Source organism: Suricata suricatta, chromosome 6 (assembly GCF_006229205.1).
Source record: "Suricata suricatta isolate VVHF042 chromosome 6, meerkat_22Aug2017_6uvM2_HiC, whole genome shotgun sequence".
Taxonomy (NCBI): domain Eukaryota; kingdom Metazoa; phylum Chordata; class Mammalia; order Carnivora; family Herpestidae; genus Suricata; species Suricata suricatta.
This window is the reverse complement of record NC_043705.1, coordinates 57988078-58013397: the sequence shown is the minus strand read 5'-3', so window position 1 is coordinate 58013397 and position 25320 is coordinate 57988078. Positions and strand designations below refer to the sequence as shown.

The following is a 25320-nucleotide window of genomic DNA, read 5'->3' as shown; positions in this document are numbered from 1 at the left end:
CAATCCCATGACCCTGGGATCATGACATGAGCTGAAATAAAGTGTTAGATGCTTAACTGACTGAGCCACCTAGGTGCCCCCTTTCTTTGTTTTGCTTTGTTTTGTTTTGTTTTGTTTTTTGCATGGAGCCCAACATGGGGCTTGAACTCATCACCCTGAGATCAAGACCTAAGCTGAGATCAAGTATCACACTTAACCCACTGAGCCAAAAGGCACCCCTCTGATTATTATTAAGTACATGTTTATCCTGCTTCTTAAATATGGATATTCTAAAAATACACTACGTGAAACCAGCGGAATCATAAGGTGACAGTGCGGAACATACGCTATAGACTCTTAGTTGCTTATGTGTCTCTCCACACAGAATTAACACAGATCTCCACACCTTCAAGGGCTTATCCAGCTAATGTTCTTAGCTACATGCTACAAAACAAAACACATGTGTGTCCAACCTTCCCCTTATCCCAAATGAATATAACTGGAAAAGGAATGTGAGAGTATTCAAATATTTTTAATAAGTACTTAGTAAAATGTGAGTTGACCACTTATACCTTTTAATATTTGTTTTTGTAAAGTAGCCTGCTCCAAGTTCTTAGAAATTCTCTGAATTGTATAACTAGCACAAAAGCATAATTACCTCAGAAATATTGTATAGGTATCAACATTGTAAAAGAATAATGTTGTATATATTCTTAAAAATACATAATCATCAAAAGGACAATGACATAAAAATAAGCATAAATTCTAATTGTTTCTAAATCTGATAAAATATATATTTTTTTAATTCTAGAAAATTTAATTTCATACTGTTTTCAGTACTGAATTATAATTATTAGATTATTTTCTTGATGGTTAATCATCACAAAATTTAAGTAAGATTCAAGGGGAGAGCTTCTCTAAAGGAAATTTATTGCATTCCTTTATGTAAAAAAATACTTTTAACAAATAGTATATATAAGTGGGAAATTTCACTTAGAGAGTCATTCATTATTCAAGCTTTTCCACTGAGAAACAGTGATTCTAGACTTACAGAATTTTATATGTTAACTCTGTATCAAGCAAGCATTTGTATTTCTAAAAGTTTTTAAATTGTGAGTATAATAAAACTCTAACAATGGGATTTCTCAGGTATCCATTCACTTTGCTTGAAACACCATTTATTAGAAAGCCTATGCTTATGCATGTGTTAAATATCTTCTGAATACAGAATTATCAAATTTGTTATGAAGCAGATGAATATACTAAAGAAAAATAACATCTCATTTTTCTAATTCCTAAAACCAGATGTATTTTATAATGTAATGGGATAATACAGAAGAATAACCATCTTAGAAATGAATTAGCTGCTTTAACAATAAAAGGTGGATTCTTAGTTAATTATAATAATAATAGGAGTTTTTCCCTATCATTATTATACTTCTCTTATAGTAAAATATGATGCCTGTGTTTTGGGACCCCAGAACTAGCTTGATAAGTTTTTATCTATGATTCCATATGAACAAGAAGCCAATCCTGAAATTCTGTCTATGTGGCTAAGTCGAGATTCGTTGATCATGTTAGATTTATGTAGAGAACCAAATTGTCTTATTCAGGTCCGTTAAAAACAAAGATTATTATGAAGTTTTAGAACATTTGGGCAAATTGAAAATGAAGTTTAAATTATGAATCATTGTGACCTTTTTCATCCCCTCTTTTTTTTTTAATGTTTATTTATTCTGAGAGAGAGACAGAGAGTGTGTGGGAGAGGCAAAGAGAGAGGGAGAGAGAGAATCCCAAGTGGGCTCCATTCTGTGCATAGCCCAACTTGGGGCTCTGTCTCACCATGAGATCACGACCTGAGCCGAAAGCAAAAGTGGAGACATTCAACTGACAGAGCCACTCAGGTACCCCTCACCCCCCTCTTTTTAAAATCTTTAAATTCATTAATAAAATTATTTTGATAATATTTTGGGATAATTTAATATGTTTTTATAATACTATTTACTGAACACCTATTAAATATAAGGTGCTAAGTGAAGTTTCAGTAGATAGTAAGAGAATATAAAACATTATTGTAGTCTTTAAGGAATTTGCTATTTTTTTTTCAAGTTTCTTCATTTTGAGAGAGAAGGTGGGAGAGGGGCAGAGAGAGAGGGAATGAGAAAATTCCAAGCAGGCTTTGTGCTGTCAGTGTGGATCCCAATGCAGAGCTCGAGCTCACAAACTGTGAAATTATGACCTGAACTGACATCAAGCTCAGTTATGACCTGAGCTTAACCTCCTAAGGCACCCATGTGCCCCAAGGAATTTGCAATTTAGATACAAAGTCAAGACCCAAACACATGAAAGTTTAAATACACAGAAAAAATTAATGATAGGTAATATCAGAAAGAAAAGCAGTATCAAAAGCATAGTTGTGCTTTCCAAATATCAAAAGATTTGGAGTATAAAATACAGTTAAGTACTACCAGTACTGCAGCATAGGCTAAACTTCATTTACACCAGTGTTTAACCAGCTCACTAGGAAGCAGGAGTATATATATGAAAGATACTCTTATTTCTTTGAACTGTGAATCTGGATATCTGTCTTTAAGATGGGGGATGGGAGGGAGAGAGTATAATATAAAAAAGAAACGTATATGGTACCTCTGGAGAGTACCATATTGGTATTTAGGAAAAGAGGGCACAAAAAGAGAGGATCCAAAACCCAATTGACCTTACTTAAGATTATGACTTCTTATGATACTTAAAAAATCATATTACCATATTAACAGTGAATCAATCAATATTCAGTAAAATTACTGTCATAATTATAACTCTTTTAATTGAAATAATCTTTGTATGAACCACTCATTCATTCAAATGGATGTGATCATACCCCATTGTATATGGAGAATATTGAGGTAGGCACTGTTGTTTCTTCCAGAGTGCATACGGTTGTAGCTTGGTGAAATAGATGCTTGTGTTAGCAGGCAAATTTGTTTTGAAAAGTCATTTTTATAGAAATAGTTAAAAAGTTTGCTGATTTTTTTCTCTGCCACTAGCTGACCCAGCAGTTAGCTAGACTGGGTTAATAATATTTGCTAAAATTAATGGAAAAGAGAAAAGGAAATGACACTTGTTCTGAGAAAATCAGGGCTTTTTAAATAAAGACTAGCAGTTTTATCTGTAGACATATATGAAGAATTCTGTTAATTAAGAATTTTATCCTTTAGACCTCAAAAACCTACTATTATAAGTGTAATTTAAGCATAAATGGACTAAAGGTCTTGAACATTAAGGTTTATGACACTGAGAAAATATTTATACATTTTATGGTAGCAACATTCTTTTTCTAGTTAGTGCTCTTACATGGAAAAAAGACATTTTGAATTTTACCTAAATATTGACTTCTGTACCAGTATAATAACTTAATCTGTATAACATGGATTAAATACTTGATTGGGTTGAGGAATAGATTAGTCAATCTGAAATGGATCATTAGGCACCATAGCTCATATATGAAGAACATAAGCTTTGACACCAGAACTGAATTTAAAATTGGGATTTTGCTACTAACTACTAACATGTGAGCAGATAACGTAGATAGTGTATTTGTGCCACAGCAAGTGTTAAAGATAAATAATGCTATTCCTGGCTACTATGATATTTAAATGAGATCACATAAAGTACTATGATGTCTATTACCCAGTAGAGGTCCTTGATAAACAGTAGACATTATTCTTGTTTTTAGTAAGATCAGTTAGGCTTATACTTTTCCTTTATAGCTGTTAAATGCAAAAGGAAGGAAAGAGAATTTCATTTGCTAGTTTGCCCAAAAACGGAATGAACATTAGATTCTGGGTACATAGATTTATTATAAATTAAAAAGGAAATACTCTCTCTGCCTTCTTACAAATCAATTTTTCTCTTCTTGACACTTTGGTAACACCTTTTATGGTGTCATAATTAAAGATTTTGCATTAACACTGCTTTCACTCCTAATGTGGCATGTATTACTTTTTGCATTATACAAGAGTTATTTTAACACTTGAATAAGATGTTCTGTTATGCTCCTCAAAACACAAAATGAGTCTTAGTATTATATATCCCTGAGTACATTACATCTAATATATCCTCAACAAGTATCATAAATAAGTTTCCTGAATCTCAGTTATTTTATATACTTGTATGAGAGTTAGGAATACTTGGTTCTTTTATCAGTTTAACCACAATAAACTTGTAGTGTTATTTTCAGACTCCATTCACAAATCTAAATAATTATATGACTATTAGTGTTATTGCCACTAATTACTGTTATTACAATTCCTTAAAATATTTTTTTGTTTTATACTTGTTAAGGTAGGCAAATAGTTTTAAAAATAACCTAATAATGTCAGTACCTTAATACAGTAAAAGTTTCTTGTTTATATACATCTAGTGCAGGTAGGATTGTCAGATAAAGGATGCCCAGGGACAGTGATACTAACATCATGGCAGCATAAGACAGCCCTTGTTTTTCTCCCCTCCACCCCTTCAACAACAAAATATTGGGATCCATCCACAAATAAAAGTGTTTGTGGGCGTTGTGGAACCTAGTACCATATGCCAAGGGATCTGAAAGGAGCCTCAATTACCAGTTCATTAGGTAACAGGCAGATAGACTCAGGTACTGGCTGTAGAACCTTCTGTGAACCAATTCTGGCTTCTCTCAACTGTGTTCATGGAGTACCTGCAAGACAGTGACTTGGGTAGTCACCTTGGGATGAGAGATGCTTTGTGGAAGTACAACTTTCCAGAGAAGTTCCAGTACTGTATTAGAGAAGAGGGGGAAAAATCAAGTTTGGACACAGTGAAGTGAATAATAAGAGCAGCTCAGTATTGCTGGCATCCTCCCTCCCGTAAAATGGCACCGTTTAGGGCTAAACTAGAGAAACTGTGATTTCTTCTTTGGGGAAAGGAAGAGTCAGTGAGTCAAAGAAACTTAGCATCCAGAGGATTAAGGAGAGAGCTCCATGACTAGGAGAAGGAAGGAGAAATTTTATTAAATTTTTACCTTGCAGTGATTTGTTCACAGCATATTGAATTTAACCAGTTTGTGTATATTGCCCTTGTATCCTTTGATCACACTAAATTCACTTATTACTTCTAGGTACCTTTTTGAAGACTCCTATATACATGATCTTGTTGTTTGTAAATAAAGACAGTTTTCTTCCTTTCCATCTCTATGTTTTTAATTTCTTTTTCTTACCTTATTGCACTGGCTAGGACAACCAATAAAATGTCAAGTAGAAATGGTGACAATGGACATCTTTGCTTTGCTCTTTACCATAAGGGGAAAGCATTTAGTCTTTCATCATTAAATATGACTCTAGCTATGTTTTCATACATAGGACTCTACTGGATTCAGAAAGTTCCTTTCTCCTTCGTGTCTTTGTTTTTGTTTTTGCTGAGAGGTTTGGTTTTTTTTTTTTTTTAATTATGAATAGGTCTTGAATTTTGGCAAACAAAAATCCTTTTCTCTACCACTGAATTGAACATGTGTTTTTATACCTTTATTCTGTTTAATATTAAGTTTTAAATATTTAACTTTGGATTTATGGAAAAATCTCACTTGGGCATGACATATTATCCTTTTCATATGTTGGTGCATAAGAGATATTAATGTGTACACTTATGGAAGATATCAGTTTGTGTTTTCTGGTATTTTCTTTGTCTGTTTTTAATACTAGGATGATACTGGCTTCATAAAATGAGTTACAAAGTTTTCTTCAGGCCTGTAATTTTGTTGGTAGGAAGATTTTTATTAAGAATTCAATTTATTTATTATATGTAGAAGTATTAAGATTTTCCATTTCTATTAAGGCTAGCTCTGGTCATTGCTTTTTCTCTCAAGGTGATTGTTCATTTCTTCTATGTTGTCAAAGTTATTGGCATACAATTATTCATAATACTCCCTTTTCACTTCAGTAGGATAGCTTTTGCCATCACCTTATAAAGGTGATTTATATCTTCTCTCTTTTCCTGAGTCTGGTTTATCAATTTGGTTGAACTTTCAGAGAACCTGCTTCCTAGTTGTATTTTCTTTTTTTTTTTTAGCATTAGTTTGCTCTTCTTTTTTTAGCTTTTTAACATGGAAGTTTTGATTATTGATTTTAAATCTTCTTGACATATAAAATTTAGTGCTGTACATAAATCCATCTAGCACTGCTTAGCTACATCCTACAAATTTTGATATATTGCATTTTAGCTTCATTTCGTTTATACTTTCTAATTTCTCATGCAATCACTTCTTTTATTCAGATGTTATTTAGAAGAATATTGTTTAATTTCCAAATATATGTATGGAGACTTTTAAAATATATTTTTAATTACTAATTTAATTTTATTGTGTTCAGGTAACATATGTTGTATTTTATCTTTTTAAATTTATTGAGACATTTTATGGCCCAGAACATGGTCTCTTTTGGTGAATGCTTCAAAAATACACATCAAAAAGAATATATATTTTGCTATTATTGTATAGTGTTTTATAAATCAATTAGATCTAGTTATTTACAGATTTAGTATAATATTTTATATTCCTACTGATTTTCTGTATATTTATTCTATCAGTTAATTAAGAGAGGAGTGTTAAAATCTCTACGTATAATTATGAACTTGTCTATTTGTCTTTTTAGTTCTGACAGTCTTTGTTTCATGTACTTTGAAGGTCATTAGATGTATATACATTTAGGATTGTTTTGTCTTTCTGATCCATTAACCTTTAATTATTATAAATCTGTCCTTCTTTATCTTTGATATTCCTTGTCCTGAAGTCTAATTCATCTGATATCTATATAGGTACTCCAGCTTTCTTATGATAATATTTACAGGTATGTCCTTTTCTATGCCTTTGAATTTAACTCACATATATCTTTGTATATAAAATATGTTTCTTGAAGTAGCATGTTCTGGTTTTTTTATCTGAAATATATGCCTTTTTATTGCAGTGCTTAGACTGTTTATATTTAGTGTAATCTGTATTTTGGGGTTTTCTGTTTGTCTTATTTTTCTCTTTGTCTTATTTCATCTTTGTCCCTCTTTTCCTTTTAATTTGACCTTTTTTCCTGATATTTTAATATTTGATTTTTGATATGCCACTTTATCTCCCCTATTTCACTATTAGGTGTACTTTTTTCCTTTTTTCTTGTTTTTTATTTTTTCTTTTTATTTTCTTTCCTTTTTACTTTTTTCATTTTATTTCTTCTCATTTCTTTTGATGCTATAGAGGTTACAATATCTACAATACACTCTTCCTTAGGAAAAGAAATTCAAAGTTTGAAAATTATTACTGATGTAGTCTGTGTGCATCATTGACTAATCAATTACCAGAATTTTGAACTAATGAGGAGTAGTTTGAAGGTGGTAGTTTTAAAGCAAGAATTAATGAGCATTAATTTATAAAGTTCCCTATTAATCTTTCACATTTGGCTTTGATTGTTACTGCTTGTTTCCTTGTATTAAGAAACATATTTTTTTAAGTTTATTTATTTATTTTGAGAAAGAAGGGGGGAGCAAGAAGAGAGGAGCAGAAGGGGAGAGAGAGAGAAAGAGAGAGAGAGAAAGAAAGAGAGAGAGAGAATCTCAAACAGGCTCCATACTGTCTGTGTGGAGCCCAATGTAGGGTTTGATCCCACAAACCTTGAGATCACGACCTCAGACAAAATCAAGAGTCAGATGCTTAACTTACTGAGCCACCCTGATACCCTAACAAATATCCTTTTTATCAGAGAGACTTTGTCCTTCAATTATACTTTCCCAATAACAAATTGGCTCAATATACACTTGGCAATATTACTCTTCACTCATTAGTTGATAGTTTACTTTTCCTAGCAACTGTTTCAAATATTTCATTTCTAAATGCTGTTGATTTGAGTTCTTCTCAGTAACAGTGGATAATTTCAATATCCTTTCTGACAGAGAAGTTGCATGAGTTGCATGATAGACAGCTTTCACCTCAACTAATTTCTCTTTTCTTTAATGAAAAGTGACGATAATCTCATCTTTCCTTGTAATCTCAGAAACAATGCCCTTCTTCCCTTCCTAGATTGTGCTCCAAATTTAATTTCTTTGTCTCTCATAATTTATCTTCATCTCAAACTCCTTCCCCAGCTTAACAAAACCTCTACTTGACTGCCTTATTATTTTTAACTACTTTTTGATTTCTATTCTTTCTTAGCCAACACATTTAAATGAGTAATCTGTAGATACTACCTCTATTTCTTAGCACCTCGCATCCATCTTTATATTTTGTAATCTAGTTTCTACACTACAATCTCACTGTAATTATATTTCTTAGCATGGTGAATGCTTACTTACTTCAACACTAAATCCCAGAATAATCATTCAAGAAGCATTCTCCACATGACCAGGATGGACTCCTAAATATTTTTTTCTTATTACTTTGTGTGTATAATTCTTACTTTGTATTATATTTATTCCTTTAGATCTATAATCATGTCTTATTTACATTTGCAGTGTCTGATATATAAGCTCATAATTATTTTTTTAACTGAATTGAAAGCATCTTTTGCTTTTCTAATGTTTTTTGATCAGTGTGTCATTCATCATTTTTAACAATCCACTTAAAATTGTCTTATCTCTTGACTTTTAAGCCTTTCTGGTTTATTTCCTCAACATTCTTTTTTGATAGCCTATCTGCAAATGTTTGCTTAACACCGTAAGTTATCATTATTTATATTTATGTAGTTTTGAGTGAATGTAACTTTAACACCTCCCATATACCTAGGCGCAGGAAACTCAGTGATTAATAAGGGAAACTCTTTCAGCTGAGAATTTCATTGACTTCTGTGAGAGAAAAAGACTCCAATAATCATAACAAGTTATACAGTAAAACCTTGGTTTGTGAGCATAATTCATATGGGAAACATACTTGTAATCTAAAGCACCTGTATACCAAAGTAAATTTCCCCACAAGAAATAGTGGAAACTTGGATGATTCATTCCACAACCCAAATATATTCATATAAAAATGATTACAATATTACAATATAATGCAAAATAATAAAGCAAATATAAAATATAAAGAAATATTAACAAGTTAACCTACACTAACCTTTTAAAACTTTCATGGCTGGTGTGAGGGAGACAGGAGAGAGGAGGATTATTGTGTAGGAGGACTTTCACTGTCACTAGTGGAATCACTGCTATCTGTTGGCTCAATGGATTCTTTTTCTTTTTGTGCAACTTTAACAAGGAACCTATCTAATGATACCTGCTTTTGCCCCCTTTTGAAGATTTCATGAAAATATGACATTGCACTGTCATTAAACAGACTCATTGCTCATGCTCACATTGCTTTAGCCTTATTTGGGTGGTGCTTTTCTACAAAATTTTCTACAGAATTTTGCAGTTTCCCACATTTTACACATATCCCTAATCACATTTGAAGTGAGGGGTTCCTCTGTCTTTTCTTCCTCTTTTTCTGCAGACAAGATGCAGATGCAGACTTCTTATAAAATCATGCAATTTTGGCCACTCGCATACCTTGTTCATACTTCCCAACGATTTTCTTCTTAATTTCCACTGTAATTGTCTCCTCCTTACTGTCTTTCTTTTCAGCTTTTTCTACAGGAGGCCATTGTATATGCTTGTATGGATATTGACTACAGTACAGTATTAGTAAACTCTTGTCATATACTGTATTTAATGTCACTGGCAATCAGACAACAGAGGAAAGGGTCTATCTATATCTGTGGCGTTCTGACCTAGAATGAAGCAAAGCATGCCCAAGCTTACTCTTATATGGAAAAGCAAAGGACTGCCCATAGGTGCTTTGAAGCAACAAAAAATAACACTAGTGCCAGTTCTGAACACCTTCTAATGTTCTGAAAAATCACTGATTTCTGCCAAACACTGTGGCCTAGAGCAAGCATCCAAGCATGGAAAATGATACTGACAATCTAACAGTGGGAAAGAGAGAAGAACCATTGGCTCAGTTGTGATCATGTGACATTTGGTGTCATGTACTATTCGTATTGCAAGATATTGCTCATTTATCAAGTTAATATTTATTAGAAATGTTCACTCGTCTTGTGGAATACTCACAGAATGAGTCTTTTGTAATCCAAAGTTTTACTGTACATTAGACTATGATGAGTAGTCGAGGCTTTGTCCTTAAAGTTGTCTTGTGAAGAAATGATGAGCACTATTGTGCTTCTTAAAAATTAATTACTGAGGTACCTGGATGGCTCAGTTGGCTAAGCATCCAACTCTTGATCTCAGCTCAGGTCATGATCTCACATTTGTGAGATGGAGCCTTGCATTGAGCTGTGTGCTGACAGTGCGAAACTTGCTTGGGATTCTCTCTCTCCCTCTCTCTCTGCCCCTCCCCTACCTGTACGCACACACTCTCTTTCAAAATAAATAAATAAATTTTTAAAAAAAGTTAGTGACCACCTAAAATGTGGACCTGAGTAGAAAGAGACAGGAGATAAATGTTGGGTGTTTTTATTGTTTATTTGTTTTTTTAATTTTTTTGATGTTTATTCATTTTTGAGAAACGGAAAGTAAGCGGGAGAGGGGCAGAGAGGGAGACACAGAATCTGAAGCAGGCTGCAGGCTCTGAACTGTCCACACAGAGCCCTACATGGGGCTCAAACTCACAAACTGCAAGATCATGACTAGAGCCACAGTCTGATGCCCAGCCGACTGAGCCACCCAGACACCCGAAAACAGGGCTGTTGTAAGTCTTTTGTAAAAGATGATGAAAGACTTGATTATGATAATGGCAACAGGATGAAGATGGGAAAAATACCAAAGATATTTATTCAGCTTTGTCCTTTCATCCATGTTTCATTTGTGTACTTTCCCACTGGACTGTCAGACACCTCTACTTATATATCAACTCAAACTCGAAATAAATAATGATAATAATAATAGCTAATATTTACTGACTCCTTTCTTTGTGCCAGATATTATTCTAATTGCTTTGTCTAAGTTAACTCAGTATTCCTTTAACAACTCTAAAAGATAAGTATTATTATTATGTACATTTTCTGAAGAAGGAATCATTGTACGGAGTTTCAGTAACTGACTAATGTCACATGCAATCCATGTTCTTGTCTTTTTTGTTTTTTAGGGTGTTTTTTGTTGTGTCTTTTACCCATAGTCCTATATTGTCTGAAACCTGTATTATTTCTCTTAAGTTCTTTTCTAAGTGCTTTCGTTTCTCTGTATCACTATTTCTACCATTCACTCTTCCAGCCTGAAAGCCTGATTTACTTTAAGTGCTGATGTCTCTTCTTTCAGTTTTTCCTTGTTCTTCTTGCTTCTTCTTACTGTGGGAGAAATAGCAATATCATCACATTATTAAGTTGCTTCATATCTTGGATACATATAATAACTTCCTGTCACCTGTTGAATCAATTATATCTTGGTGTTTATTTAAGAATTCCCAGCAACTCTTCTTATCTTCTATATGCAGTTCTTTTGTCCCCTGATGACCAAGGAGGGATAGTTTCCTGTCTTCGTAGTTCCTTTATAATTCATTGTTTCTTTTGCACATTTTCCCATGTTCTATTCTGATTCGAATTATTTTTGTCATTATTATTCCTTTCCAATCTATTAGCTTTTCGTTAAGATTCAGTTTAGCCAATATTATCAAAGTGAAGACAACCCCAATGTTAGGTTGGTTTCCTATTAATGTGATTTCCTGTAATACTTATAATAAGCTATGTTCTGAATTACCTGTGCCTTTGGTTGGGTGCTGGTCTCCTGAGTGTTATAGAGAGACGAAACTACTCTGGGGATCAGTTTACATGAACTGTTCCAGGGAGTTAGGGTGTAGAGGATAGGTGACAAAGGCTCTGTTTAGGCCTAAACACACAATTTTCTCACAAACATATAAGAAATAGGTAATATTTTTACCAAAGCAATGCACTACAAATTATGATAATTTTCCTCCCAACCTAAATGGCATTTATTTCCTTCTGGACTATTTCTCTTTACTTTTCCCTTTCATGCAATTTCAGGACTTAGAAACCACACAGAGTGGTTGGCCCCATAGTTGTGTTTTTACCATTCTATATTATACTTGATTATATGTATTTCCTTATAGTATGAAATAGTCATTTCTCTTTTTCTGTTCTGCAATAAACTTAAGAAGAATTCCACTTCACTCAAATGTATCTGGAAAGTACCACATCCAAGCTAGAAACATAATAAATATGTTTGGAAATTTGAAGTGGAACACAAACAATAAGCTCCCTATATTTATTAGTCTTCAGGGACAAATGTAGAATATCTAATTTTCTAACCTTTCTATCACCTACTATACACATTTAAGCTATGTACTTCTCTAAGTACTACTTTAGCTATACCTTACAAATTTTGATATAGAGGGTTTCTAGAGTTCAAACTAAATAATTTTCTATTGTGATTTTATATATTTAGAAAAATGTATTTTTAGTCTCTAGAAGTATACAGATTTGAAATATAAGTTGTACTAATTTAACTTCTAATTGTTTGTTATTTTCTAATTAAGTTTCATAATTTTATAATATTTTATTCAAAGAATATCATCCATATATATAGTCTTGGCTGTTTTTTGGTGCTCTTTATGGCCTTGCTTGACTATTCTGTGTGTTTTTAAAAAATGTATATTTCTATTTGTGGATGCTGGGTCTTATAAGTGTCCTCTATTTACTTTTTTAACTTTTTTAATGTTTGTTTATTTTTAAGAGAGAGAGAGAAAGAGAAAGACAGAGAGAGAGAGCCAGAGTGCGCAAGCAGGGAAAGGAAAGAGAGAGAAGGAGACACAGAATTCGAAGCCGGCTCCAGGCTCTGAGCTGTTAGCACAGAGCCTGATGTGGGGCTTGAACTCACAGAGCAAAAGGTCATGACTTGAGCCAAAGTCAGATGCCACCCAAGTGCCCCAGTATTTAAGTCCTTTAAACCAAGCTTATTAATTTTGTTCTAATCTAATTTTTAGTCTATTTAATATACAAGTTTTTGAGACGTCTATTAATCTCTCATTGTGATTATGGATTTGTTCATTTATCCTTTTAATTTTGTCAGTTTTGGTATATATATTTTAAAGTTAAACAATTAGATGCATTAAGGATGTGTTATAACTTGCTTGTTGTAAATTTTCCTTTTATTATTAAGTAAAGATCTTCTATCTGCCAGTGCTTTTTGCCTTAAATTTTACTTTGTTAGACAAAACATGTCTTCTTACCTAGTTGCATAGTAATCAATAGTGATTTCACAGCAAAAGAAAGGATTATTTTATGGCTCCATTTTCAAAATGGTGTTTAAAATGAAGTTAACTTAATGGCATATGTGATTGCCAATCATATTAGAATTTGATCTTGAAAATGAATTATGTGATCATCTTTTAGTAGTCAAATTATTATTCAGATGAAATGATTCTAAAAATAACTTGAATATATCCTGTGTAATAACACCATTGATTCACCTGCAGCAAGTGCTAACATGAAGATTGTATAACTTATTCTATTTTAGTGTCCTTTAAAACTGCCTAAACCTACTTAGAAAATAGTGAAACAAGTGAAAGCTAGATTGACTTCTTTCAATTTGTCACCCAGCAACTTGACATGCTTACCTGACCTAAAATAAAACAGGTTACTTTATATTTAAGATACTTAATTCTTTTTTAGCCAGAAACAAAATATGTCATAATAGCAGTGATTCAGTCCAGCCAGTTTTTACTGACCACGTGCCAGGCACTGCCAATGCTGCATTCACAAAGGAGGAAAAGAGGCCTGGCCCTTTAATGCTAGGTAGTTTCAGTCTGAACAGAGAAAATCTCAACATAATGTGGTTGGTCCTACAATAGAAGTTATACAAGATTACAGAAACCATAAATTCTTACTCATCTTTTGCTGATGAAGGTATATATTGCTAAAGTTACATTCCTAAGGTGAGATCAGTTGTTTTCTCTGTAATATAAGGAAAATAGAATAGAAGGGACTTACATGAAAAGAAATGGATTTACAATAGAAGCTCGATAAGACTGTTAAATAATTTAGGGGGTGTGGAATTTCCTTTCTGAAAATAGTAAGGACTGACTTGTTAGTAAACGTTTTCAATGCATCACACATTCTAAGTGAACGTATGCTTCTTCCTTTTTCTACTCCTTCCACACTTGTTGCACATCCAGTGTTGGCTGTCTCACTGCGCCATTGCAATGCTCATGCCAGAAATCTGGGAGTCATCCATGACCTGCCCTTACCCACTTTTGATTTGCCTTAATCATTCTTGGCAGTTTTTAACTTTAAAGCATTTCTCTTTTTCTAAGATTTCATTTTTAAGCAATCTCTGTACCCCACATAGGGCTTCGTCTCAAAACTCTGAGATCAAGAGTTACATGCTCTACTAATTGAGCCAGCTAGGCACCCCCGAATCACTTTTTAACCATCCACATTTCATCTCTACTGCTGTCCAAGAACTCAGCCTGTCACTGTGCTACTTCACTAGACATCTTTCCTTGCCCTCTTTATTTTAGTTTTCTCAAGGGAGTTATCACAGTTAACTATTTAAAACAATATATCTGATGATCATGTGCTTTTTCCTCAAAACTTTATATTGATCCTCTGATAAAGATAAAGTCATGCCACGTTTTGGAATCACTATGATTCAGCCATACTGACTTACTATTATTATTATTTATTATTATATACTCTGCCACTCTCTTGTTCAACTTCAGGTCTTTACTTTTTAATTCTTATGGTTTATAATAATTTAGTTCTAATGGCTCACTTTTTCTTTTTTGCCCCTTTATCACCAACTCTTTCTTCAGCTTCTCTGAGTAAGTGTTACTTCTAGGAAACATTCTGTAACCTTCCAAAGTACATTTTTCTGTTATTTTTTATTTTTGTCTTAGCATTTATCAAATTGGTAAATTACCATGTGTGTAATTATGTTGCTTCCTCTAAGATTACAAGCTCTTGAGAACAAGAATAAGGTTTCCGTGGTGTAGTATCAGATATCTAGTAGGCACAAGCATTTGTTGGATTTAAAAAATGTACTCATGAATCAAAATTATTAAGTAAAAAAAAGTGATGTAAAAATATATAAAAACCTGAGGTGCCTGGCTTGCTCAGTCGCTGGAGCATATAACTCTTGGTCTCAGGGTTGTAAATTCGAGCTCCACATTGGATATAGAGATTACTTAAAAATAAAATCTTTTTTTAATGTTTATTTGTGTTTGAGAGAGAGAGAGAGCAAGCGAGTGAGCGAGCACGACCAGGGGAGGGGCAGAGAGAGAGGGAGACCCAGAATCCAAAGCAGGCTCCAGGCTCTGAGCTGTCAGCACAGAGCCTGATGCGGGGCTCAAAGCCACCAACTGCGAGATCATGACCTGAGCCGAAGTCGGACACTTAACTGACTGAACCACCCAGCTGCCCCCAAAACAAAATATTTTTAAAAATATATAATAAATTTTAAAAAATATATATATAAGCCTAAAAAATTTCAATCATGTTGTCATTTTAAGAACTTTAGATTTTTGCAATTGAATTTCAAGCCATTTTATATGAATAGGCTCCTCTGTTAAATTATTTTTTAAGATTTTTAAGTTTAGTTTGAAAGAGGGAGACAGAAAGAGGCAGAGCCATTAAGAGTGGGGGAGGGAGGATAAGAGAGAGAGAGAGAGAGAGAGAGAGAGAATACTCAGCAAGCTCCACATTGTCAGTGTAGTACCTGATGTGGGGCTTAAAGTCACAAACTGTGAGATCACGACAGGAGCTGAAGTCAGATGCTTAAATGACTGAGCCACCCAGGTGCCCTTCTCCTGTTAAATTTTTTTAATTTGAAATCTTTTTATCCTTCTTTACTGTTGGCCGTTACAAAACACTAAACCAAATTTATTTTTTGCCTGCTTCTAAAAAGCAAATTAACTGTTTAAAGATAAAGATTTCTTATCTTGAGAATACTCAAAAGAAGGTGGTACAGTGTCTGAAGGCAGATAGTTTCAAAAGAGGTGTTGTGAGGAGTGTTGGCATATTCTAGAACCTAATATAGCTATATAATATAAGATTTGGTATATTTGTTTTTAAAAAATATTCACACTAACTCTTTATGTTGAAACTATACCTTCTTTCTCTGATGACTAAATATGTGACAGATTTCAAATTGGCAAACATCAGTGATTACTGTAGAGCATGATAGTTGGAGGTTAGAAGAAATGATGTGTGAAGTTTGGCCACATGGGTCTCCACCACTGCCTCATAAGATTTATTTAGTTTTTTTTTATGCAAGTTTATGATCTGTTCCAACAGAGAATTATCTGCTGACTTTCTCATTTTTTTAGTCTGATTAACTGTGCTTTTATAAGTATTATCTGAGGATCTATGTTAAGACATTTTTAGATGACCTCTCCACCAAAACCTTGCACAGATGTCAATGCATCCTTTGCAGGTATCCCTTAATCTGTATGTTTATATGTGCCAATATATAGTAGTGTTTTATTTTGCCTTGTGGCTACAATTAAATAATTTGAAAACCAGTAGCATAGTTTTATTCTATATTGATAAAAAGATTTGGGGGCACCTGTTAGTGGGCAGGTTAGTTGGCTCAGTTAGTTGGACATCCAACTTCAGCTCAGGTCAAGATCTCACAGTTCTTGAGTTCAAGCTCCACATAGGGCTCTGTGCTGACAGCTCAGCGCCTGAAGCCTGCTTTGGATTCTGTGTCTCCATCTCTCTCTGCCCCTCACCCACTCATGCTCTTTATCTCTCTGTCTCTCAAAAATAAATAAAACACTATTAAAAAAAAAACTAGCCCCTGTTTCCAGTTTGCAGCCTATGTAAACAAGAATATCCATTTATTATTTTTATTTTCATTTTGTAGTTTTTTGTAATTCATCTATTATGCCACTTTAAAAAAAACAGTAACTAATATATTTTAAAACCAAACAATAGTATTTCTGCCCAAATCACTATCAAGTTCTCTATTTATAATAACTTTGGGAGGATATGAGATATTTTAAATAACTAAAGACAATTAAAGGTTGAAGCTTTAAAAATTAATCTTAGTATTAAAATCATCCAAAAATATTGTGATGTCTTGAAATAACTTGAAATTTATGTTGTTAAACCTATTAAAATTTTGCTTAAGCATATTTACTTACTTATTCTACAACTTAAGAACTTTTAGAAATTTGTTTTACCAGATGCATATTGTTTCAGGTTTTTCACAACAATGCTATTCATAGAAAAGTCTGAGAATTATTGACTTCACATTTCTCGCGACCAAAGCTGTAAATTTCAAAAGAAGTAGTATATTTCTGAGAAGATATGCCTTTTTGCAAAACTTTTTAACTGACTCACAGTGATAAGACTTTTTAAAAAATTTAAATTTACTTATTTATTTTGAGAGAGAGAGAGAGAGAGAAAGAGAGAATCCCAAGCAGGCTCCATACTTTAAGCACAGAGCCCAACATAGGGCTCTCAAACTCATGAACCATGAAACCATGACCTTAGCTGAAACCAAGAGTTGGACACATAACAGATTGAGCTACCCAGGCACCCCATGATATGACTTTTTAAAAGATGAGTATATAATGATTACCTTCTTCCTGGAAAAATCGAACATACAATAAAAAATTATAATGATTCATATTACTGATAAAAAGCTATACCTCCATGACTATAATCTGTTCTGTGACAAAGATTTTTTTAAAAACTTAAAAATAGAGGTTCTCTGGTCATGTGATCAGAACAAGTGTGCCTTGGATTCTGACATTTAGGCTGACAGAGTTAGCAACTAAGAGAGGTTCTATAGCACACAATAGAGAGGAAGTCAAGAAAATTTAGATCTGCCTTGGAGATCTTGGAGGCTAGTTCAGGCAATAGATGGATGTACATGCAAGTGGTTATAGTTAGGATAGTATCAATGAACAATGGAAATACTCTTCAGGTGGCAAATGCTAGCCATTAAGGATTTATGGCAGGAAGTAATGGGTGAATATCTAGACGGGTGAACTGTTGGTATCTAGGGAATCCAGTTGCAAATAGGACTCAGTTGTGGAAAGTTCAGTGACAGAACATACCCCCCCCAGAATTAATATAAGGAAAGAACCTAGTAGAATGTTTTGCTCTGGTCTCTGAGATATTGAGCTGCTAGTTAGTTGGGAACTGAGGCTGGAAGCCCAAATGGAAGTAAGAAATGGACATTTTATTGCAGGGATGAGGCTGGATCCTAGTTACTTTGAATCATTGTGCGGAGTCAGAACAGGGACCATGAGCAAGGTTGGCATCATGGCAAACCCTAAACTCTGGTTTCAGTTGTCTTTGTATTTTCTCTACCGAAAAGCTAGCTTGGTAGAGTCTAGGTTGGATTGATGGGACCTGCAGTTAACAGTTAAGGAGCTATTTCTTTGTGGATAAGAGGAGGTACAAAAGTTGAAGCCTGGCAGGCAATTATAGTTGAAGAAGAGATGCTGCATTTGCCATTCTTCTCCTTGCTGTGCTTCTCTACTATGGAAGGGTTTGATTCACTGCAGCATGCTTCAAAGCCACTAAAAAATCTGTGAGACTAGGAAAGCCACAATACCTAACCTAGGGTGTGTGTGTGTGTGTGTGTGTGTGTGTAAAGTTTATTATTGAAGCATAATTGATATACAGTGTTCTATTAGTATTCTACCCTGTGACTTATTTACCTAATATCTGGAAGTTTGTACCTCATAATTCCCTTTACCTATTTTGCTCATGTTTCCTCACACCTTCCCCCTGGCAGCCACCTGTTTTGTTCTATTGTTTATTTTTCATCAGGACAGTTGATGTAATCAACTTGGTAGAATTAACAAGTACAGATTGTGCAATAGGTCAAGTATTCTAACCTCTAAGGATCGTTAGAGTTCCCTAATTTATAGATGTCCCATGAAAAATGTTTTTCAAAATGAAGTAGTCATTTTAGGGGACAAGTGTCTTATTTTTCTATTGCTGATGTAACAAATTGCCACAAATTTAACATCTTGAAACAACATAAGTTTATTATCTCGCAGTTCTATAGGTCAGAGGTCAGGGTTGACTGGGCCAGTTTCTCTACTCCAGGTCTCTCAAGGCTGAAATCAAGATGTGGGCCTGCTGGGCTCTTCTTAGGAGACTCTGGGAAGCATCCACTGTCAAGCTTAGGTACGCTGTTTATGGAACTCAGTTTCTTGTGGTTGGTGGAGTCAGCCAGGGCCCCCTTTCAGCTTATAGAGGCTACTGCATTTACATGCCCTAGGGACTAGAGCATGGATATCTTTGGGGGGCCATTCTGTCTACCACAGAGAGAATTTTTTTCCAAGGGATAACTCTGATAATTCAAATTCCCTTACTGGGTGCTAGCAGGAATAGTTAAAATACCTAGATTCTCAGACAAGTAGAAGCCCAGGGATTTTTGTATTGAATCAATAGTATAAAAATAAGACAAATGCTTACTTTTTTTAATGTTTATTTTTATTTTTGATAGAGGGAGAGCGAACAAGAGACAGAGTATGAGTGGGGGAAGGGCAGAGAAAGAGAGAGACACAGAATCCAATGCTGGCTCCAGGCTCTGAGCTGTCAGCCCAGAGCCCAATAGGGGGCTCAAAGTCACAAACCACGAGATCATGACCTGAGCTGAAGTCAGATGCAAAGCCTTCCATCTTTAAGGTCAAAAAGCAAAAGTAAGGCAATCTACTAGAATCTATAGTCACTAAAAACTTGTGAAGGAAGTTACAACATTAATACTTCTAACATCTTCCCCTTGTGTTTTCCTTTACTGTGCATGGTATTTTGAAATACTGGTGAAGGTTACATTATTAAGTGACTAAAATGTTTGTGTGTGGGGAAGAGAATTATTAATGAAAAAATTTAGATAGGTCTACAGTTTGACCATGTAGTCATAATGCAGGCTTATTGCCTTAATAATAACTTACTTAACTTCTGACATTCATATGAAGACAGTATTTCTCGAGGATTGAATGTATATGAATGCTAAAAATGTTGTCATAAATATCCCCATTTCATTTAAAACAATGTTTAATGTTTATTTTTGAGAGGGAGACAGACTGTGAGTGGGGGAGGGGACAAGAGAGAGGGAGACACAGAATCTGAAGCAGGGTCCAGGCTCCAAGCTGTCAGCACAGAGCCCAATGTGGGGCTCCAAACTATGAACTACAAGATCGTGACCTGAACCAAAGTCAGACTTAACCGACTGAGCCACCCAGGCACCCCTTCATTTTATTTTTAAACAATTTGTATATACTATTTGTATGTTTTTATAATAACTCACAGTTACCATTTTGAGGAGTAGTCATACCAAGCTCAAAATTTTGTGTGGTCACAATGAATCTGTGAGTCTTAGAACCACTCCAAAGCACATAGTGAGCGTAGTTATCACCTAGAACTTAATTATCTCAAAACAAATCTCTTATGTCAGCTCTTTGTCCTTATAATTTACCTTTTCTAATAAAACTGAATATAGAATTCAAGGAACCAGGTCTCTAAGCCCATGGCTGCTGTTCTGAAAATTAACAAATTAAAGGCTGCCTCCTGAAAGTTTCCTTTAGGAATGAAATCATTTTTGTGTTTATCAGGATCCTTCTGCATTTCTCTTGCACTTAAAACATTTTTAACACCAGTAGGCAATTCTTTTCTGTTGCCTATCCATGCTTCTTGGGCCTTCATATGAAAAGTTAGCTTTTTGTAGAAATTACCAGGCAATCAGAGCACTCTTTTTCTTCTGTATGGCAAACACCAGCTTTAGTATTTTTATCACCAACTCTTCATCACTTTCTGTGTTTCTAGGTGTCAGAGTCTACTGGTGTTTGGTTTTTGTTACTAGATTTTGCTTTTAATGGTATTTCTGAGTCTGTCCCTCCTTTGGAAGCCAAAGGGATTGTAATACTATTCTTTGGATAATTAAGGTTTTGTGAAAGCAACATATAAAATATTTTTACAATTTAAAATATTTTTAAAATAGCACAACAGTCAATGATCCTCACAAAGTTGACCTTCTGAGGAAGGTAGACTGGGGTAGACGATATTGTGCTAAAAATGAACCTATGTAATAAATGTAAACCAATGCCCAGTAATAATGTAAGTGATTTTAAGATTATAGCTAGGATCTAACTTTACTAAACAGAAAAACTTGTTCTTTTGTAGCCTTAAAATAAAAATATTTCATTTTTTATTATGTTGAAATAAGACTTTGTATTTAAGTTAGAAATATCTACCTATTATTTAACCTTAAATTTTAGGGATTAGGTTTGTTTTAAGTAAAGTTATTAATATTTGGTCCAAGTTTTTAAGTTTATTTATTTTCTTTTTAAAGAGTTTATGTAGACAGAGAATGGCAGAGAGAGAGAGAGAGAGAGAGAGAGAGAGAGGGAATCCTAAGCAGGCTTGGTGTCATGGGAGACAGAGCCCCATGCAGGCTTGACCTGACAAACTCTGAGCAACAATCAAGAATCCGATTCTTACCTGACTGAGCCATCTGGGCACTCAGCATTTAGTCCTATTATATAGCTATTGACAAAACTGACAGAGTGTATATTTAACATATAAAAAAATTTTTATGTTAGAAATAGAAATAATGTTAGTAATAGAAATAAACTGACAGTGTGTATATTTAACATATAAAAATTTTTTGTTAGTAATAGAAATAGAAATAATAAATATAATAATAATAGAAGGGTCTCTGAAGACCTTCAGAGAGTTTGTAGAAATTTTATTAAAATATCACTTATATAATTTTAACAGTTAACTTTATGCATCCAACCACAGTATTTCATAGATTATTTTTTATCATTTACATAATTATAGTCATGCTATACTCAATTCTATATTTGGCAGGTTTCACATAGCATTATATCATAAACAAATTCCTATGCTTCCTAGATAATTCCACTTGTAACCATTATTTTTAATAATTGAATCATGTTTTGTCACTTAGATGTACTACAATTTATTTAACCATTACATTATTCCTGAATTTTAAGGTCACTCTATTTCTTACTATGAATATATGATCATGAACATATCTTATGCATGTTTTTCTCATAGTTCAGAATTTATATTTGAATAGTATATGAAAGGAAGGATCACCTAGTCAAATTTATTAATTTGTATGGCACAGGACATAAACACATAAGGTGCTTTCTACAAGTATACCAGTTTCTCATACCACCAATAGCTTATGAAAATCCTTTGGCAAGATTCCTATGCATATTTCCTTAGTTATCAATAATATGTTAACCGTTTACTTGGTAACTAATGACATTTGCAAAGAGTTACCCTTTGAGGTTTGTCAGATCTTAACACCTGTTAACTGAAAAGATTTCCGCCCCAACTTTCTAGCATTAGAAAAGAAGCAGCCAGATAAATGATCACTGAAAATGTTCACATTAAGTGTAGGCAAGTAATTTACAAATCCAGTACCTAGATATAGAATTGAAACATTTGGCAATTATAACTATCAAGAAAACATCTTTCAAATACCTGGAAAAGAAAACTAGATTATATCCCTTAGGAGCAAGAATCAGGACAGTATCAGACTTTTGCAACACTAAACAGTGGTATCTGTAGTTTTGATGAGAGTCAACAAAGACATTTGCATATATAAGGATTTGGAAAATAATACTTACATATCTTCCAGTCAACTTAGAAATGTATAAAAATAAAACTCATATAGCAAATGTTATTTTAAGAGACTGATAGGGAAAACAATAGATAAAATTGGATTTCTTTATTTTTAACGCTGAAAGTTGTGCAAATGGTTGCACAACTGAATGTAGAGGTCAAAAATTATTGCTGAAAAAAAGAGATGATGAGAAAAAGGTTTATACCTAAAGCTCCAAGTGTTTATAATAAGAATTAGGAAGTGGAAGAGGGTGATGTAGAATAGGAAGACTAAGCTAACTTCATTTTTCACTGAGAAAGGTAAATGATACTGTTTGTCTAAATTTTAATGCCTTAAAAGCTTAGGATAAAGAAATTTTGTGGGTTTTTTTATTTTAAGGGACATCTCATTAGATTCATATCAGAGGGCTTTGCTTGCTCACAAGTAAAGCAAATATAGCATGAAATTTAAAAATAAATGAATGGGAGATTTAAATAAATACAAAGAAAAGCTTGCAATGTTAATTTCGGACAAAGTAGATTCAAGGCAGTGATTAGTAAACGTGAAAACTAAGGAAGAAGTGGATAAACAACAATTGTGGGGTATTACATATATTTGAACAAGCAAGGGGACAAAAAATGGAGACAATATAAAAATATAATGCAAATGGAGAAAAATGTAGACTATGGATATTTTATTAAATATACACGGGATCCCTTTTTCTTTCCGCCATCTGGGAACCTGTGGAGGCCTGCTGGGAACAGGACTCCTGAAACGACAAATATGTCTGGAAGGCTGTGGTCCAAAGCCATTTGTGCTGGCTATAAGTGGGGTCTCCGGAATCAGAGGGAGCACACAGCTCTTCTTGAAATTGAAGGTGTTTATGCCCGAGATGAAACTGAGTTCTATCGAGGCAAGAGGTGTGTTTATGTGTACAAAGCAAAAAACAACACAGTGACTCCTGGTGGCAAACTGAATAAAACCAGAGTAATCTGGGGAAAAGTAACTCAAGCTCATGGAAACAGTGGCATGGTTCGTGCCAAATTCCGAAGCAACCTTCCTGTGAAAGCCATTGGCCACAGAATCCGTGTGATGCTGTACCCCTCAAGGATTTAAACTAACTGAAGAGTAAATAAATAAAGGTATAGATTTGTTCTCTTGTAAAAAGTAAGTAAATAAATAAATATCCATGGGAAATTATGAAAATTGATCGTTGGTTAGACCACAAAATAATTGTTTAACAGTTTCTTAAATATAAAAATTGTATAGTAGATCTTATCAAGACACAGTTGAGAAAGGTAGACATTAAAAACAACAAAATAAGCCTTGAACCATTTACAAATTAAAATATACCGTTGCTTACATCTATAATATTTGATGTTGGTATTCTCATTTTTCCCCTAAATCATCTAATCAGTATAATTTTGGTTTCCAGTTATATCCAGTAACTGTTTAGGAAATCAAAATTATATTGATTAAATGGTTTAGGGAAAAAATTGTGAGCATCAACATGAAACCTTACAGATTTAATCAAAGTAAATTCAGAGCCAAACTTTTCAGTGTTATATTCTTTGCATTAAAAAAGAAAAAAAAAGAAATTAGTTGCTAATTTAACTGAGAAGTGTGAAAATAATAAAGCCTTAAAAAAGGCATGAGAATAGAGATAATAAAAAAAACAAAAGTTAACATATTCATAAAACAGAAAAAGAAGTAAATAATTTCTGGCAAAGATAATGACAATGCTAATTCAATTTAGGAAGGAGAAAATGAATCATCATCATCCTCTGTTTTAGCGCCAACAGTTCAACAGTCCAGGGCAGGTGAAATCTGCTCCACAAAGTCATCCAGAGTCTGAGGCTGGTGGCACTCTGCCATTGTACAGGACATTGCTTTTGTCAGCCTGGCAGCGTTAGCTATCTAATTAAAAATAAGTAGGATGGGGCACCTGACTGGCTCAGTTGGTAGAGCATGTGACTGTTGATCTGGGGTTATAAATTCAAATCCCACATTGGGTATAAAGATTACTTAAAAATAAAGTTGTAAAAAAATATAAGTAGAATGCATTCCAAACTATTTAAGAGCAGGGCCTGGATGTGGCATATACCTTTCCTGTTCACATTCCATTAGTAAGAACCTTAATTTTTGGTGAGAACAAGGGAAACAGAAGTGTGATGTAGTTTGGCTGCTGTGTGCTTGGCTCCATTTCTATTACTGTGGAAGAAGGAGAAGACTGATGCTTGTCATCTACTAGCAGTTTCTCTCACAGCTGCTACAGAGGACTTCTTTAAGTATGTAAAAGTAGTGTGTGTGTATAAAACTTAAAATCTCAGTGCAATGAACTGTTTTGAGAAAAATGTAAATGAACAGAATTGAAGCAAATAGAAGTTTGAGAAAATATAAAAAGAATAATGACCATAATTATTTCCGAAATTGCCTTTGTATTCAGGCAGCTTTATTGCTGAATACTTTTTAACTTTCAAAAAGCAGATAAACACCATACTGTAAAACTTCTCCAGAGCATTATAAAAGATAGTTTGCAATCCAATTCATTTTGAGAAGGTAGAATAATCTAGATATTCAAGTTTGAAAAATATAATACAGCAAGAAGCATTCTCAACTGTCTCATTTAGAATATAGATGTAAAGATGCTGAATACAATATTGGCAAATATAATTGAATAGCCTTATTAAAAGAAGGATCATCCATGATGATCATGCCTGCCTTATCTGAGAAATATGATGATGCTTT

The 25320-nt window shown here is 33.8% G+C and overlaps 1 protein-coding gene and 1 pseudogene across 4 annotated transcripts in view; both read left to right on the top strand.

Moving 5' to 3' along the window:
- SSBP2 (single stranded DNA binding protein 2) overlaps positions 1 to 25320 on the top strand; it is a 289978-nt gene that overhangs the window by 174989 nt on the left and 89669 nt on the right. The gene's annotated exons all lie outside the window — the stretch shown is intronic.
- LOC115294573 lies at positions 23312 to 23688 on the top strand (annotated as a pseudogene).